Genomic DNA, 20,104 nt, shown 5'->3' with positions numbered 1-20,104 from the left:
ATTCTTTCCAAATAAAAGGACTGGTAGTGTTGCTTAAGCCTTTCATTGGACTGTACACGAGCCAGGGACGAAGGCTGTCAGTTCCCTGCCACTAATGGAAGTCAGTATAGATAGCTGCTGTGAAGGCACAGCCTTCATAGTTCTCATAGGGCACTGAAAACCCAACCCACTGAGGTCATGCAAGTGCATCACACTTCCCTGCCTGCCTGGGGCTGTGTTGGAGGTGTATCCTGGTCACCTCCGCGATGCCCGTAAGCCCCCACACCCTTTACATACTCAGGCATCAGACATCCGTTGGGTTCCCTGGTCGCACTGTCGAGGCTGGGCACACCCTGTTTATTTATACAGCACGCGGCAGAGTGCAACGTCACTCCGCCGCGTGCTACTTCCCTTAAAGGGACAGCACCACACTCCTCCTTTTTCATGAGGACAACAAATTCGCTTTCCAAACTCACACAGCAACCAAACAGATTAACCAAGATAACTATAACACAGCACACCACGGTACCCCTTTAATGGCAGCCACCCAGGGTGCCTCTCTGACTACCACGCCCATGAGACAAACAGGTTTCCCTCGCCCTGTCCTCTGCTCACCTCCGGCCTGGGGGATCCATCAGCTGTCGTCCCCACGGCTTGAGATGGAGGGAGGGGTCCAGCAGCCCCACCCTTGTCGGGTACCTCCACATTGTCCTGGTCCTGGGGTATATCAGTTCTCGTTTCTCCCAGTCTCTTGAAAAAACTCACATTCCCTATGACTGATGATCTGCCATCGAAGGCTGTCACCATCAAGCCTTTTACGGCCACGACATCCAACGGTTCTGGCTCACAGGTTCCCATGAGGGTGCCTATTTCGGATTAGCACCTTGTCCTCAGGCACCAGGTGTTGGGGCTGGAGGCCTCTTCTGACGTTCTCCTGTTCGGTCCTCAGCCAGCGATCTCACTCCACTTGCTGGTCGTCAATGACCCTGGTTCCTTCTCCCTGACCTCTGGCAGCAGCCCCCTTGGGCACCGCTTGAACAGCGCTTCCGGCCAGGGCACTCCCGTGGATGTGTGGGGAGTAGACCGGTAGACCCTCAGAAATTGGTAGAGTGCCCTTCTCAGGCACCAGCCCTGGCCTTGTGCTATGCAGAATGTTTTGTTCAGAGTCTGCATCAGTCTTTCCGCCTCCCCATTAGCTCTTGGCCACAGCGGGGTGATCTTCCGGTGTTGAACCCCACAGCCGTGTAAAAGAGGGCAGAGTGACCTCTGACGGGCCCATAGGATCAGAGCTCTCCCTCGAGTACTTTAGGATGAGATAGCTGCACCTTGAGGTGGATGGGGTGCGGGATTCTCTTACTCCAACACAAATCAATAAGGACAACTCAATGGTTTGGCAAAGGGAAGTCCGTTTAATGACAAGTACAAAAAACGGGGCAACATGGAAATCAACAGTGATGCGATTGCCCATCTCGCTTCAACTCCCTCCAATCTTCATTCAACAGCAATAGTTATAGTCAAAATTCGTCATCATTGAGGCTTAACACTAAGTTTGTCATGCAATTTTATAGGTTGGAAAAGGTAACTTAAGTATAGGTGTTATATCAGTATATGGTAAAGGAGTGTGAGGATTGGATAACTCTTATAGGGTGGGCATCTACGCCCTTCCCTCTACATTACTCATGTATACGTCACAAGAAGTACGATGTCTCATTGGTTCTACTATCTATAGGACTTTAGATTATTTGGCCCTCTGTGATTGGGCTGGCTACAACCCTAAGCATAAATCTCCACTTTAATTAGCAGCATGCAGAATGGTCATCCAGATGCAGTATGCCCCAAGATTCACCTTGCCGCCCTTCCATCAATCAATACTTTAGGGCTATGTGTCAATTAGTTGGCTGAGGTTGGCCTCGAAACTGCAGCTCCTTGTCGGGAAAAGTTATGGTATCTTCTGCTTTTGGGTGACATCAGACGTTGGTACCTCTTCGTGCTCGGCTGTTCACGTGTTAGTACACCATGAATCTGCTTCTTTTCCCTTCTATTTGTGCATTTAATTCTCATTTTCGGCTGCCACCTGCCTGGGCCTCCTTATCTCGACCTTCACGGGGCAGGCTGTTCTTCTCGCAAGTTTTGATTCTCCGAGGTTACTGTCTGCCTTCTTCACTTGGTTTGATCTTAACTTCCCAGGCACAAGCTGCCTCTTGCTGAGTTTCGATTCCGCTCTTTCATCTGGCTTTGAGCTGGCATACGAATCCTGGCCTGCTTGACCCCTAGCAACCTGGGTTTAATTCTGCTATTGTATAAAGTGGACTCGCACTCATATAATGTGCTTCATTGAGGTAGATACATAGTTAGCGCTTGCCGCTCTATTCTTCTACTAAGAATAGCAAGCAGCACTGTTTTCTTAGCTTCTTGCATTCCAAGCCTATTTACAGACGTTAGCTAGTTGCATATTTTCATCCTGCTTTATAGTTATGTTTCTTTATTATTTCGTCATCGTCTCTTCTTCTAGTTACGTCATTATTCGTAACATTTCGTCTTTGTTTATCACCTTTTTGGTTGTCGTTTCTTTCATCTGTGAGTCTGTCCGGGCCCCTGTGTCATCACCATTCGCTTTCCATTAAGGCCCTTCGGGTCGCTTCTGGGACAGTTTGCAAGTAGTCTTCATTTCGTGTCAGCTGCTGGTACGGTTGTCTCAATGGATACCACACTGCCCATGGTTGTCTGGTTATTGGCACTTCAATGGGCATTGCTCTTCTGATGGGCACTGGGCAGAGCCCTAGTGCAGCTCTCTGCTGGTTTATTTGTTCATCATATGTCACATATCTTGGTGTGTACTTTCCTGGTACTTCAAAATGGGTGGCTGGAGTGCAGGCCATATCTGGGACCTCCTCTACACTCCCCCCTCTGGTCGGTTCATCGACCACTTCTGCTTCCTCCTTTGGATTCATCTTACTTGGTTCTTCTGTATCCAATTCTTCGTCTTCTGGGTTTGTACATGATGGTGTGAAGGAATGTGTCTTTGGAGTCCATATTTTGATCACTCCCTTCAAGTTTCCTGCTGTTTTCATATGTTCGTCTTTATTCCATGTCATTAGCTGACATTGTCCATTTGGGCTACAATAGTTCCACTTTCCTTCATACTTTCTTCGTTTCCTGGGATACATAAACTTTGTTCCTTCTGGCGCATACTCGCTGGTCTTCACAAAGTCTCTTATTTCATCATCAGTCCGGTCTCTGGGCTTCCATCCTGGCTTGAAATTGATCTTCATCCCTATGGCTTTCTTCGCCGTTTTCTGGCATTGCAAGATTATTATCTTGATAACACAAAATCCTAGTAGTATCATCAATAGCAGGGCTCCCAGGAACTTGAATATGTCTGCCATCCATTGTGGGACCCATGAGAATAGTGATCCAAACCAGCTGTCATCATAAACTACGTCAGTTTCGTCGATCATCTGGTTCTGCAGGTTTGTTAGCATACTTATGGCTTCTGTTAAAGTTCCATTTTCTTCGTCATGAGAAGGGTTAAATGTGCAACATGATTCTCCGATTTTTGCATAAACACCTCCATCCATTGCTGTGATCATGTCAAGTACATATCTGTTCTGGAGGGTCATCAATCGAATGGCTCTTAACTCTTCCTTGATCGCATTGAATCGCTTTATTGTCCAGTTGATGGTCTGCAATAATTCCCATCAGGTTATTTGCAACCATTTAGTGTTTGCTCCAACTTGGAATATTGGCATGAGGATTGTCGCGAACACTGATGAGGTGAGGCTGAACAGTGTTCATATGGGATTGCATGAAATGCTTCTTCTGATTTGGCAGAAAAATAATTTTCTCTCTTCGCTCGAATTTTCAGTTCAACCGATCTCCTTTTCCTCAGGTGCGCATCTGCTTTCGGGAAACTGTCAATATTCAGGTCACCTTTCGGGATCACTAGTGCTGGAACGTGGACGTTCACTATTGTGCATATGCCTCCCCAGTTCCTCAGCAGTATTATGTATGCTTTGGATCCACACGGCCAATAATGATCCATAATTACTGCAGTTCTGTGAGTCATTCCTGGAGCTTCAGAAATGTGTCTGCAGTTCTGATTCTCTCCCATCTTCCTTGTGCCATTGTTCCTGAAGCACAATTTTGGGCTTTCCAGTGGCACTATCTGCAGGGGTCCTCCTCTGTCTTCGACCCATGCCAGTCTCGGCCATAGAGGTTTGCACAACCTCTGTGAGTTTTCTATTGCCACCTTGCCGGTTCCTTGCTCGGCAGATCACCACTCCTTCTTCCCATCCATTGGGGGAAAGCACTGTTCCCAAAATCTGCATTTGGCCTGTGTTCTTCCAAATTTGGGCCTCTTCTGGAGTTTTTCCTTGGACGTTCAGTCTCTGATTTATTTCCCATCTTGTTCCTTTAACTTCAGGCTTTTAGTACCTGATCACGTGATTCCTAGTGTGAGCTCTATTTCTCGTCTTAATGTCCTGAACATAATCATCTTCATCGGGGTAATCTGTTTCAGTTGCGCATATCAATGAGGCATCCCTGCCCAGGAACTGGCCTCTGGTGTTGCACATTGCTACGTGTGACAATGTGTTGTCGGGGCACCTATTTCGACAGCCACGAAGATCTTGGATTTCCCCATGCTGTACGGTAGAAGTCCACAAACGAAGCATTCTGCTTCTGAAGTTCGTCTTCCAACTTCTTTCATGTGCTGGTACCAAATGTTGTTTCCTAGATGTGCTGTGCTGTCCAGGTAGTCGTTTAGTTCATTGTTATCTTCATGTAGGTTTCTCTTGATTCTCAGGGTCTTCCTGTAGTTTGCTATAACTACATCCCTAAATGCATCTGTGTGGCTTTTTCTTGTTGGAGGATTCTCAGGTATCCTGGTCCATGGTGCAGGCTTCTTCATCTGTGCCATTTAAGTGGACAAGAGTGGACAAGAGTCTGGCTGCTCTTTCCTGGTCCTCGTGCATCTTTTCTCTGTTGCATACAATTGCCCATGCTAACCATGCCTAACACTGGTCCGGTGCATGGCTGTATGGTAGGTCTGGTACTTGTCCCTTGCGTTGCACTATGCGTGCTGGATTGTACAGCCTAGTTTTCTTACTCTGGCTATGTTTGGTAGTAGAAGATTTACGAACATTTGTGTCCTTGTGGAGAGTCCTGCTGCGCCCGCTTCTGTTTTCCACAGGGCGTCTGTCAGTACTACTTCTGTTGACTCTCCTCTTACTTCATTTCGTTTTTTCTCACCATCTCCTGTGAAGGCCTTTTGGATAGGCAGTCTCGTCTTTTCTGTAGTTTTCGTATGAGGTTCTGTGGTTATTTACACTAGGCCTGGTTCCTGTATATTCAGTGTGTGTGCGCGTGTGGGTGTCAGTGCTTTGTCTTCATGTATTTCGTGCCGACCCTGTCTCCGGCTTTCCTGGTCATTCGTTACCACAAGTGTGTGCATACCATTATCAATCACGTTCATTTCAAGTTCATTTAATTTACCATCAGATTTCCTCTGGACTGGAATAATTATATAGGATATAGGTGCTTTTGTGGGACTCATGCGTACATCATCAGGTGGGTGCACTGAAATTGGAACGCTTCGTGCACCAAGAAAAAATGCAGTTCTGATCATCAAAGACAGCAAAATTATGATAAACACTTTGCATAAATACATAATAGTGCGGTAAGTAAGACGGCAGCATTTTCTCTCAGAGGAGCGAGAGTGCCCCTCTGCTTGTGGGAGGACCAGGTTACTGTTCTGAGCCCCCATCTCGATCATTTACCCAATGTCAATGTTATTGTTCTCCCCAATTCAATATTGTTCTTGAATAGTTTGTATCATAAAGTGTCTGGTGCTTCACAAGTGTCCCCCCTCTTGCGGGTGACGATTGTCTCTTGATACAGGATATAGTTCCCTTGCTAGACTATGGAAAAATAGATTACACTAACACTTGAGTAAGTCACTTTTACTGTGCATGTTCAAAATACGTGAGTTCCCAGTCCACCCCCCGAATATGCTTCAGTCCTGAGGACATGCTGGATGCTGGTCAGTGTGAAGAAAGGGGATAAACTGAGTACCAATACATTGGGTACCAACACCTGTTATTATAGCACTTAAAAGCAGGAGGAATCCAGCATGAAGTGTTATATAAGAAATCACTAATTGAATGTTGGAAAATGAGAGGGCGGTCACATGACAGAACCCACACCTATTTCACAATAGGGTGAGTGCCTTACACTCATTCCATAATGTATTCCAAAGAAACATTAACTATTTAGATTCTTTCCAAATAAAAGGATTGGTAAGCCTTTCATTGGACTGCACACAAGCCAGGGACGAAAGCTATCAGTGCCCTGACGCTAACTCATGCAAAGCCCTATGGAGGTCAGTATAGATAGGTGCTGTGAAGTCACTACCTTCATAGGCCTCATAGGGCACTTAAAACCCGACCCACTGAGGTCATGCAAGCGCATCACCCTTTCCTGCCTGCCTGGGGCTGGATGTGGGCCCACACCTAACCTGATTCTATAGCAAGGAGAGGGCGGGGTGAACAGGGAGTCTCCTGACCCCGGACATGCTGTGTTCAGGGAGAAGCCATCACTGCCATAGACAAAAGATAAAAAACATGTGCCTGCATATGTTTGTGAATGTGTGCTTAAATGCATGTTTGTGTGTGTGAGAGAGAAGGGGTTCCATGGTGTGAAGCAGGCCCGCTTGCCGCCAGGTATTTGCCAAGGGAGTGCAGCCTGCCCTGCACCATAGACATTTATTTTACAGGGCAATATGGCATTACTAGGCCGTGGGCACAGCCTGCACTAGTGGTCTTACTTTGGAACCTACTGGCATTTGTTGGGCCAACACAAATGTATTTCTACTTTGCCAAGACATATGTGTGCCAACTGTGGCTGCAAAGCCAGAAAAGTGTGTTCATACATTGGCTGGCAGTGGCGGCTTCTATCGGGCAGACCATTACTATTATTTTTCTAACTTCACTTTATTGATTTTACAACATGTTAAACATTTCCTCCTCCTCCCCCTCAACCCCTGTTTCCCTCTACCCCTTACCGTCCCGGGGCTCTGCCAAGTATCTTTCCCATATCAAATAGTATCTGGTGCGGAGATTAAAGGAAGAAGCGTTCCGTACAGAATGGCATGGCCCTCTACTCAAAGAGTATTTGAAGGCGAGAATTATCCCAACAGGCCTCCAGATACAAACAATATTGTTTCTAGAAGACGAAGATTACAAAATAGTCTTTTCACAAATAACCACAAAATGTAGCAGAGATCTCATGATTCACGCAATAAATGCAGGTGCAAAACCAGCCCAAAAAATGAAAGAAGAATTGGAAATGTATGACCAGGCCTTCGTCACCAATACTCTTATTTCAGATGCCAAAAATGAATGGGAGCGGACTAACAAGGAGGTGAGCAAATTTAGAAATGGTAACTTGCAAAAAATTTAGCAAATTAAAAAAAGATACCATCAACTTTTCAAAGGAAGGGGAATGTCCTTACTGTCTGATTGATCATAGACTGCCTGCTGTGTTCTAAGGTCAATCCCAAAAACCACAAGATGTGAGATAGAAAAAGTGGGTTACTTTCTGGGACACAAGTAGTCCCTCCAATGAGAAAGCGCAGAACGTGACATACCCGGATCAACCCGATATAGAGAACAGGCTTCTTTTAGGGATGAACCAATCATGGGGTTGCAGACTGCCACAGCAGCGGTATTACCAGAACCAGGGACAGCAGAGGACATTCAGCACCCGGCAGAGTAAATACCCAAAATAAAAATACCTATTTTTAATTTATTTTCACAAGAGTTGACAACAGCCTAAATAAGTTTCCTTTCAAAGGGGCTGAACTTCATTCCTTCCCAGAATGTCAGTATTGACACCATAGAGGTGGAACTTAAAACATTATTCAGGAGTATTAGACTGAAAGTGGTTTTTTTTAAGGCAAAGAGGAGGAGAGAGAAAGGGAGCATACTCCCTTTAGGCCACTCTCTAAATTTACGCATAATGATCAAGATACGCCAGCTGAAATTCTTAGCTTTGAGAAAATGGTACTTAATGAATTACCACAGGCCCTGGCAAGTGTCCCATTTTACAGCTTCACAACGACACAAGAACACAAAGCCCACAGTGCAACACATCTATTGTGGTTCAGCTGTGTGGGCAACAGGGGAACAATTGTAATCATGGATACGCAACACACTATGTGGAGATGATCAAAACCCAAATAGATAACATAGACCATTACTCCAAAATTGCCTTAGATCCAACAGATAGTGTGATGGCAGAATGTCAGGCATTAAGGACATGGGAGTTAACTCAAGCTTCCTTACTCAGAAAGAGGTGATGCTCCTGACACCCAGAGATGTCAGAAACCTGGTGATATATGCTTTATTGAAAGCTCACAAAATCAACAGTAGACCTCCTGTTCAGCCTATTGTCTCTCTAGGTGGTTCCCTGTCAGAACCCAGTGGGAAATATATTGACTCCTTTTTGCAACCTTTGGTATTGGGCACTAGATTGTTTTTGAAAGATACCATGTCAGCGATTACTCATTTGTAAGGCCTTGAATGGTGTTCTAACAACAAACTCTTGGTCACCTGTGACATTGCGGCATTATATATAAATATTCCCCAATTAGATGCCTTAGAGGTTGTTATTGGCAAATTAAATGAATGCCCACACATACCGTTCCAGCACAGTTTATTACAGATCTACTACGAGTAGTTTTATGCAACAACTACTTTGTATTTGGCAATGAGCTTTTCCTCCAAAAGAAAGAAACCGCCATGGGGGCAGCATTCGCGCCCTGTTTGGCCAATATCTTTACGGCAGATTTTAAAACGGGCATGTTTTTTCCAATAATCCATATTTGGAAAACATCCAGTGTTGGAAACAATATATCTATAACATATTTTTTATTTGAACAGGAAATGTGGCTAAGTTGAATGAGTTTTTCAGATTGGCTCAATAAACGCAATGTTAACTTTCAATTTGCCTGCCAATGTGTCCCTGAAGGTGTACCATATCTAGATTTCATGATCAGACATAATCAGAGAAAATGATATACCTCATTATACCAGAAGGAATGGTGATGTAATAGTCAGCACCCTAAAACTTATGGGGGGAAAATGTACCCTATTGCCAATTTTAGCGCATTGAGCACAATTGTTCTTTCAAAGAGGACTATGATGTACAAGTATTCTTGTAATTTACTCTGCAAAGGTGCCCAGTTACCCTTGGGTCGGGTGCTCCATACAAATAAATAAACAAACAAACGTGCTAGAGTAGTGTTTGTCCACACTGAAATATACAGGACACTGAAAAACCACACTTATAGCAGTGCAAAAACTGCAACATACATGATGTGTTGCCCCCTGTTCTAAAGCTTATATTGACATGACCTCCAGAAAAGCCTCCACCGGAATCTGCAAACACAGATCAAGCATTTCCAATAAAACATTATCAGCCCCCTTGGCTGAGCACTAGGCAGCGTGCAACCACGGAGATCATGACTTGAAATGGATGGTGACTGATTTGATAAAACCAGACAAACACAATTTTTGGATCACGAATCGGCTACACTGATTAAAGCAGAAATTGATCCACTGTTTGAAGTCCCACGAGGCAGGTCTAAATGAGGACATACAGTGAGGATCACTAGTGTGTTGATGTTTGACTTACACTCTTTACAACTATTTGAATGGTGTGAATGTGTGTCACCTTCAACCACCAAAATATGGGTGTAAGCATCTATTTCTTGAGCTCAGAGTACTTATGTGCGGCTGACCCAGGGATACACATTCATTGTGCAAGGATTTCAGGACATGCCTTTTCATTTTGACCAGACTATTATTGCAACTAGGATAGAGATCCTGAAGCTGTACATAGAAAAGATGGCAGGTTGAGAAAATATATTTAGAACAGAGACCATCCATGCCACAAAATAGGCTAGATTGACTGTTATAGCAACAAGGATACTGATGTTACTTTATATTAATACGACTGTGCCATAGGCAGCTGTGTTGCAGGCCAATGGATCCATTTACATCCAAGAACGAGGCCAAGTACTTTCTACTTAAAGTAAAACAAGCATTCCAGTCGTTTTTAGGTGAATGCCGCCAACACGTTCCAAACACACTTGTCGACTGAGGAAGCATTTGCAATACATTTGCGGAGTGAGGAGCAAGCCAACACTAGGATCTTCTTGTGAAGTTTAGTTTCCTTCCCTAATTGAAATTTCACTACACTACAGTGGGTTCACATACATTTATTTATCCTTGTGCCTCAGTGCAGGCTTGTACACCATTCACTGAGCAAGTTAATTTCCATCTTGCCGATGGAGAGCTCTATGATGACACATGGGGGGGGGGGTGGTTACGGAGCGAATCCACTTAAATATACTAACCCAGTAAGAAGTTAGGCTCTGTCAACGTTTTTACTATGAAGGGGCTTTTAAAACACAAGACTCGTCTTAGCATTCGATCCTTGACAAATGAAATTAAGCAGACCCAGACTGAATTGGTCTCTTTTTCTTGCTTCAGCATGTCAGGATATTTGTGAACAAAACAGAGGAAACACACAGTCCTCGATTGAACTCCAGTAATCACTTTTGAAATTCCAATATCGCCCTTTTACTCAGGCGTGTTTTACTCTACAAAGGCACTTTACAAACATTAGTTGTTTTACACACACAAAGTTGCGCCTTATTCTGTCATTTACATCTACATATTATATTCTGTAGATACTTGTAGATGTTTACCGCATGCGATGTGGAGGTTTTGATATGGAAAGGGGCTTTGACATTTCCTGCAGCATTTGATGTGCAGGGTTGCAGCGCTTACACGCAAGTGTTACCACTCATATACAGTTTTCAATTTCAATAAGACACCATTTGCAAGAGTTGCGCACTGTTCAGCTCTACATCTCACTAAGATGCAAGTAATTCCAGGATAACCAGTGAGTATCTGTACCCTGCCCCAAGTCAAGTGGAGTCAGGATATCTGCAATAAAGCCCCCCAATGGATCCACCATCACAGGATCTCCCCATCTTAATTACTTTCTGATTGTCCTGATGAAGGTCTACCATACTGGGTGCACAATAACTGCTTTGTCTAAGGCTGAAACACAGCATGTTGACTATTGACCATAAAGTCTGTTTTTGAAGAAATGCACAAAATGTACAATACTAATTGTGATATGTAATAATAAACAAGAGCTACAATCCTGTATTAAAAATGCAAGTCAGCACGGTATGAAGGAACACACTTATCAAGCTGCAAGAGTAGCATTATAAAAGGGGAAGGGGCACTTTCTAATATCTGTGAAATGAAAAACTTAAAATGGATCCATAAATCTTGGGGCACAGGTAAGTGTAATCATACTTACCGGTAGGATGAAGTGCGGTAAATAGGCCCCAAAATATTGCTTTCTGGTTTAAACGTGTGCAAGCGTTTTTGTTGTGGCAAAGGCCGCTGCAGCTGGTTCATTAGCACAGAGCATGCGATCCAAGGCCAGCGTTAAGAGAAGCCCACAGAGGTTGTTATTTTGCAAGGTAAACTGACTAGCGCTTACAGGGTCTGCCAGTGAAAGGGAAATATATGACCATTTTAAAATTCAAAATCATTTATGAAATGCAATTTCCTAATGAAGCCGGCAAGAACCACAGCAATTTCAAATCACCAGCAGACCACTTGCCCTGGCAAGAGGGTTAGAGTGTTCCCAATATGCAACAATTACACTGCAGTATGTCCGTGGTTCAAGGCTCAGATGATGTCATGGTGGGTAACCGTTCCCATGAGAATCAGGAAGAGGCAACCAGGGCAGCAAAATAAAGTTCTGCTGGTTGCCTCAAATGTTTCAGTCACATAATTTTGTGTTGTGGGAATTGGGGGGGGGGTTGTGATGTCACAACTCTGTAATTGAGGGCGATGTGGAAAGGTTCATAGACCCAATGATTAATCGGAATGTATGTATTCCTATAGGGGTCCAAAAGGCGAGGGACAATCATTTTGTGTGGGGAGAATTCTTCTATTTTAGCATGATTGCAAATGCTCATTATTTTGCTTTCTATAAAAGTTTTCATTTTGAGGGCAGTTCAATGACAGCGCCTTAACATGCAGTTATTTTCAAAGTTCTGTTTGAATTTATTATCCCAGGTGCATCTTGGGCCATGAATAACATTGTGTTACTTCTTTCACAGGCGTACACTCCTTTTTGACTACCATTGGATCTTTTTGGTGAGTTCAACGAGGCGACCCCTGATACAATCCCATGACAAATGTATTGGGTCATTTGATCATCACAATGAACAGTGTTTAAATCTTTATTGATGTACATTGGTTTATGTTTGTTTCTGTGTATTTACTTGGTTCTTTCAGATTATTTGACACATATATATGGTTTGTGGAATCCTGTTCTACAGGGTGTGAGACCTCATGTTAGCATACATGAGTCTGTGTTTTAAGTGATTGTGCTAGACTCAAAAGATAATGTATTTCTCTATGAGTCTGTGTATTGGTGGGATATTCTTTCAGTACAGCACCGTAGTCTATCCAAACTGGAACGGGACCCTCATCAATTATATATTATTGAGCTCCTTTACTGCCCGGGTGATCAGGCCCGCTACCAGGTACCCTTTATATTTGGATACTTCTATGGATACATCTATCCCCAAAGCACCTTCCTCCACGAAATATGAAACGTCCTGAAGAAGGCTGGGCCAAGAGAAGAAACATGACTGTTTAGCCAAAACTCAAGTTGGCATATACAGTTTTAAAAAACTGCAACTGTTAATTTCACACCTTGGATTAGGTGTAGGTATACATTCTTGATGTTTTAATCAGCATGACACATGATGAAATTATATGTGCCGGAATTACATCAATATGTAACCTTGTGTGTAGTGTTATAAGTTTGTGTTGTTGGTCAATGTATGCCATTGAAGTGATCAGGCGGACAGGATTGAAGTAAAAGGTTGTTTTTTAAAATGTATTCTTACATGAAGCACACCAGTAGTGCAACGTCCATCCAAGCAGCATCCCTTCTCCCCCTCAACCTCCGTTCCTCACAATCTGGTTCCTCCATTTACTCAACCTTCCACATTGCACATCACGGGACACATACAAGTTACCAGCACAATTCACATCTCCCTTTCCTTAACCTACAACATAATCCTTGAATCTCTTTGGTCGATTCACAGACCTGAGCGGTCTGTGGCTAAGAACAGTCACACTGTTAAACGGGATATCATATTATGCCTCCTTTATTGTATATATTGGCCGAAGCCCAGTGGCTCTGCTGTCACAGGTTTCCCCCCTTCTCACCTGTCTTTGTTGTTTGTTGGAGTTCTTCGATGGAGTCTTCTTTCGTAGAGTTCGGGTCTTGTATAACCCAGCGTGCAGGTCCTCGGGTTCCAGCGTGCGTTCAGTGTTCCGAGTCCTGGGAACGTTCAGATGTCCGGGAAGTCCGAGAAAATCCAGGAAACAGTGAAGAGTGCACACGGAAGATGAGTGCACGGAGATCTGGCATGCAAGGAGGACCAAAAGGAGGGGGAGTGAAGGAGGAGGAATATAGGGGTACCGGGAACCAAGGATCAAAGGAAAAACACAAGCGAACTACGGCAGTACACGTCTAGCGACGGCAAGCAGTAGCGTTGAGACGCGCAGGGCTGCGGTTGCGTGACCGCTTTATAGAACGTAATGCGTACGGCGCAGAAACTGGTAAACAGTATTCCGCGTTCGGTGGCCATGTTCGGAGTACTGCTGAGTGCAAGCCCCTATGGGTCAGGGACCAGGAAGTCCAGAAAGGACGCGTCCGATGGTTCATGACAGCATGCCTCCTCCGAAGGCCTGTTCCTCCGGGTTTGCCCGGGTGTATAAGGTGGTACCTTTGAAGTAGCCTGGGGGCGTTTAGGTTTGAGACCGGTTCCCAGGTGTGTTCACTGGGTGGATAGCCTTTCCACTCCACCAGATACTGTAGCTGACCACGTCTGTACCTGGAGTCACATATTCGGGACATTTCGTATTCTAGCTGGTCGTCGACAACCACAAGGGTAGATCTTGGAGCAGACCGGGAGGTCTGGACGTATGGTTTCATTAGAGATGTGTGAAACACTAGGTGGATCCTATTCCAGGAGTCTGGTAATTTGAGTCGGAAGGCCACTGGGTTAATGATTTCCTTTCTGGAAAAAGGGCCATAGTACCGAGGAGCCAACTTATTAGGTTGTAAGTGTCGAGGCAGTAGTTTCAAGGATAGCCAGACTTTATCACCCACTGCATAGGAAGGTCCTGGTCCTCTTTTGGAGTCCGCATAGTGCTTGGTGTTAGCTCGGGCCCTTTCGAGGTGTTCTTTGGCTTCCTTGTGTACATTGATGAGGGTTTCAATCCAGGAGTCGACTGTAGTAACTGGTGTAGGATGTGGGAGAAGGGATGGTAGAACCGAAGGGTGGAATCCTAGGCTGCAGAAGAAGGGGCTGGTCTTGACAGCCGAGTGATCCGAATTGTTGTAGGCAAATTCAGCCACAGGTATTAAAAGAGACCAATCGTCCTGGACCTTGGTGGTGAAACAACGAAGATACTGCTCCAGAGTTTGGTTCACACAATCTGTAGCTCCGTTGGTCTGTGGATGATAACCTGAGGCGAGGGCTTGTTGGATTCCCAGTTTACGGCATAAGTGTTTCCAGAATTGAGATATGTATTTAGGACCTTTGTCTGATATGATCTCAGAAGGGAGTCCATGAAGTCGGAATATGTGTTCCAGGAAGATTCCAGCAAGTTCTGAGGAAGATGGTAATTTATACAAGGCTGTAAAATGAGCCATGTGAGTGAATAAATCAATGTTAACCATGATAGTTGTGTATCCCCTGGAAGGTGGTAGTTCCACAATAAAGTCTGTAGCAATAAATTCCCAGGGCCTTGTTGTTAGCGTTGGTTGGAGTAGGAGACCCGCCGGCCTCTTGTTATCATGCTTGTTTTGATTGCAAACTGCCCAGGCTTGGATGCACTGCTGGACGTCATGTTTCATTTTTGGCCACCAAAACTGTCTTTGTATTAAATGGAGAGTGTTGGTAATGCCAGGATGTCCTGAATGAAGGGTATCATGACAGAGGCTTGTAATCCTTTTTCGCAGTCTCTGTGTGGGAATGACCAGGCCATTGTCCTTGAACAAATACCCGTCCTTGGTTTTAAGATTCCATCGATTCTTCTCAGTAAATTCCTTCCAGATCTCAGAGGACTGGGTTTGAATCCGAATGTCTTCCAGGAGAGTGATTGCTTGAGCTACGAAAAGTGTAGGGGGAAATACCTTTGGGAAGGATCGATCTTTAAGAGTTTCGTAGTCGGGACGTTGGGATAAGGCGTCAGCAATTATGTTGTGTGTTCCAGGTACATGATGGATTTGGAACTGGTACTGGGCAAAGAAGAAGGCCCAACGGGCTTGACGACTATTCCTACATTCCATGGATTGTAGGACTTGGAGATTCCAATGATCCGTACGGACCTGAACAGGATGTTTAGCTCCCAGGAGTAGATGATGCCACTCTGTGAAGGCTTGACGGATGGCCAACAGTTCCTTTTCCAGAACAGAATAATGGGTCTCGCTAGGAGTTAGGGTCCGCGAGAGATAAGCAATGGGGTGTTCTAACTTGTCCTCGAATTCCTGCTTTAAGACTGCTCCGATGGTGTAGTTAGAGGCATCAGTCTCCACTAGGAAAGGTCGATCAATGTCAGGTTGAGCCAAGATGGGGGTGTCATGATCTCTGCTTCCAAAAGGTCAGGGTTTTCCCAACTCCCTTGGAAGCAGATCCATAACCCAGGTTCCGAGTGCCAACCAGTCCCAATTGGGACCTTTTGGACCCAGTCCTGGCGCCAGTGGCACCAGGCTCATAAATATTCCCAGTCCCAGCGCTGGAAGCGCCGGGCTCATAATGCTTGGGTGGACTTACCTGCAGCAGACCATGCTGCTTACTTGCCTGCCAGTTGAGCCTCTGATCCTCTTCTGTTTGGAACTACTTTTCCTGTTGGGTGGGGCAGGAGCCACTCCCTAGGTTCAGAACACTGGAACTCTTCTGGAAAGCAGGAACTCTTTTCTTACCTAGGCGTGGCTGTGGAAGGAGACACCTAAGCACTACAGGAGGCTATTTAAACCACACCCGATGGATGAATCTTGCTTTGCGTTATTCTGCATCCTCTGCAGCAGAACGCTCATCGTGTCTTCTGCATCTGATCCTGGGCCTAAGGAAAAAGGCTTACCATCCTGAATCCAGTCTTCAGCAACACCTATAAAGACAAGAAAGAACAGGTTAGCATTACAGTCTTCAGTGACAGCGCTTCACTTACCTGTTCCATCGGCTGTCACCAACGCCTCGCGCTGCATTCCAGCATCTGAAAGACAAAGGCTTACCTACTCTTCGTGCGCTCCGGAGGTCTTCGCACTGCATTCCGGCAACTGAAAGACAAAAGCTTACCAGCTCTTCGCACGCTCCGGAGGCCTTCGGCGCTGCATCCCGCATCTGAAAGACAAAACAAGGTGCGTTTAAAGACACTGGAGAACTTTAATACTCACGTGCCATTACTCCTTTCCACATCTAACCCAGTGGGTATTCCGGCACCCTGCAGCCGCTCCGAACTTGTACCTGCAAAATAAAAAGACAGTTAGAGCGCATCGTGAAGCAGGCAACAAGCGCTTACTTACGTGCTTCCAGGCGCTTCCATTCATCACACGGGCTCCATCTTCAACTCACTTCAGCCCGTCATCCGCCATCGCCGGAACCCTGCAAAAACAAGAGACATCATTACTAAAGACTTTTAAAGACATTAGAATTACTCGAAACTTACCGTTCGTGCAGTAAACGACGGACAGCAGTCCTCTGAAGTCAAGAGGCCTGCTCCCCTTATCCAGTGAAGAAACTGGTTACAGCACCCTGCCCCGAGGCAGATGGAGAGCACGGCGTTCACTTACCTAAGGTGAGAGCGTTAACCTTTGGGGTTCTACAGGAGAAGAGAAAGGGAAGAAGAGAGAGACATTCAATAACCCAGTTCATTAATCCCATATCTTCTATCTGCAGACATCTTACCCTTCGAGTCAGACATAAAGTGCACAGAGGTCCAGCCCAAAGAGCCAGCCGTGTGTTACACATCACCTTTGAAGATACGGTATATGCCCAGTCAAGACCGGCGCCTCTACGGGAATCAGGTGAGCGTTACAGAACGCAAAGCCTACCGCAAAACTCCCGTCCAGGCGCTATGGAAAACTCGGATACCGACCAGCTAGCCCAGTTACTTGGGGAACTAAGGGCAGAAGTGCATGCAGCCCGTCAGGAAACGAACGCTCTAAGAAGGGAACTGATTATTTCCAAGGAGCGAACAGATGATCTCGCTAGACAATTGCTACAGTCACAAGCCGGACAGACCCCGTTACCCGCATCTGGGGGAAATCTTCCTTCTACATCCTCTATGAATCCAGTGCAGATCAACCTACCTGGGAATGTACCTCTGGCTCCGCCCGAACGATTTTCTGGTGACCCAAAGAGGTTTGCAGTATTTATCAATCAGTGCCGGTTGCATTTCTTATGCCGGCCAGCAGCCTTTCCAACTGATCAAGCTAAAGTAGCTTTCGTGCTTTCGTACCTTAGTGGCAATGCGGCAGACTGGTCGATCCCTCTAGTAAATCAAGATGATCCGGTCCTCCATGATTTTCAAGCTTTTCAGCTCAGTATGGAAAAACTGTTCGCAAGACATTCACAGGGGCAGGCCTTGTACAATGAGCTTCTTTCGTTGCGACAAGGTAATCAAGACCTTTTGGCTTATATTGCGTCTTTCAACAGACTGATAGTGGAAACTCAATGGCCTGAGGACAAAAGGATTACGCTGTTTTATAGAGGTCTACGTGGAGAGCTCAAAGATGTGTTAGCCCAAGTAGTGAATCCCCCACAAGATTCTTCGGACTATATAGACTTAGTCGTTCAAATAGATCACAGACTGCAGAACAGGAAGGCCGATCGTTCCAAGTTTGATGCTCGAGTATTTTCCAAACCGCCAACTCCTTCCAAAGGAGTAGACTCCGGGGAACCCATGCAAATAGGGGGCCTGAAAGGTCCTCTAACACAAAAGGAGCGGGAAAGGAGAAAACAGTTGCAATTATGCCTCTATTGCGGAAACTCAGGGCACTTTCTTCGAGACTGTCCGGTGAAACCTGCCAAGAAGGCAGTAGGAGCTGCAGTTACCAAAGTTACAAACTCTGAGCAGGGAAACGACCTCGCCCGACAAGAATAGAGGTCCTCTTGCCGAGCGTGAAAACCAGTTCCGTGACCTCGCATTTCGTGATACCTATGGTCCTCTTCAGCCCTGATAATCCGGATCGATTACATGCAATTGAAGCTTACGTCGACAGCGGTGCCATCGGCAATTATGTGGATCATGAAATGGTTTTGAGGATGAATCTAACTCTTTGTCCCAAGGCTGTAAAGGACGTCATTACTACGGTGGATGGAACGGAGATAGCCTCCGGACCAGTAACCCATACCACTCAAGAAGTGACGCTAGTAAGTCAAGATGGACACCATGAGAAGATCGTGTTCGATGTGATCAAGGCTCCTCAGTTTCAGATTATTCTAGGAATACCTTGGTTAGAGAAACACAATCCTCTGATCGATTGGCGAGCAAGAACGGTCCAGTTTCCAGAATGTGTTTCTACTTGTCACCCTCCACCTGGTGTTGCACTGGCAGCAATTTCTTCAGAGACTCCCCAGTTACCTCCCGAATACCTAGAATACCAAGATGTTTTCCGGAAGGACCAGGCTAACTCTCTACCTCCTCATAGGTCTTATGACTGCCAGATAGACCTGATACCTGGATCTACTCCTCCTTGTAGTAGAATTTATGCCCTCACCGAGCCTGAGAACCTTCACCTTCGACAATACCTGGATCAATACCTGGCAAATGGGTTTATTCGTCCTTCCAAGTCCCCTGCTTCTTCAGCTTTGTTCTTCGTTCCAAAAAATGAAGGAGACCTTAGAACTTGTATAGATTATCGCTCCCTGAACCAGATCACCGTCAAGAATAGATATCCGTTACCTTTGATCCCTGAACTCCTGGACCAAGTCAGAAAAGCATGCATATATACAAAGCTGGATCTTAGAGGAGCCTACCACTTGGTACGAGTAAAAGAGGGCGATGAATGGAAGACGGCCTTCCGCACCAAATATGGGCTATTTGAATATCAGGTCATGCCCTTCGGACTTTGCAATGCCCCGGCCGCCTTTCAATATTTTATGAACGATGTCCTCAGAGAGCTCATAGATGTGTGTGTTGTTGTTTACATTGACGACATCCTTGTTTATTCTTCATCGGAATCTGAACATCGGAAACACGTGAAAATGGTCCTCGAAAGATTGCGTCAACACAAACTTTTCGCTAAGTTGGAAAAATGTGTTTTCAATGTGACTGAAGTTGAATTCTTGGGATTCATATTATCACCTGGCGGAGTGCGTATGGATTCAAAGAAGGTCGATGCAGTTCTCAAATGGCCATCACCATCCTCCGTAAAAGGTGTGCAAAGCATGTTAGGCTTCGCTAACTTTTACCGCAGGTTTATCCCCGAATTTTCTCGAATAGTCCAGCCCATCACTGCCTTGTTAAAGAAAAACAAACGTTTTGAATGGTCTACCGAGGCGGAACAAGCTTTCCAGGATTTGAAGACTAAATTTATCTCTGCACCAATCTTAAAACACCCTCGCCCCGAACTCCCCTACATCGTGGAAACTGATGCTTCAAGCCTTGCCATGGGGGCAGTTCTATCACAAAAGGACCCGGTAACCAATCAGTTGCATCCTGTGGCATTTTGGTCCCGCAAATTCTCGCCTCCTGAAATCAATTACACGATTACTGACAAGGAACGTCTGGCTATCAAGTCTGCCTTTAAGGCTTGGCGGCATTATCTGCTGGGGGCCAGACACACCGTTACTGTGATTACGGATCACCGAAACCTGCAATATTTGAAAACCGCAAAAGCCCAATCCTCTAGACAACTCCGTTGGGCATTATTCTTTGCCGAGTTTGACTTCATAATTACCTATCGACCTGGTACAAAAAATGGTAAAGCTGATGCCCTTTCTCGG

This window comes from Ambystoma mexicanum, chromosome 8 (genome assembly GCF_040938575.1).
Source record: "Ambystoma mexicanum isolate Mex_15411 chromosome 8, UKY_AmexF1_1, whole genome shotgun sequence".
In the NCBI taxonomy this organism is placed as follows: Eukaryota; Metazoa; Chordata; class Amphibia; order Caudata; family Ambystomatidae; genus Ambystoma; species Ambystoma mexicanum.
Note: the sequence above shows the minus strand (reverse complement) of the source record.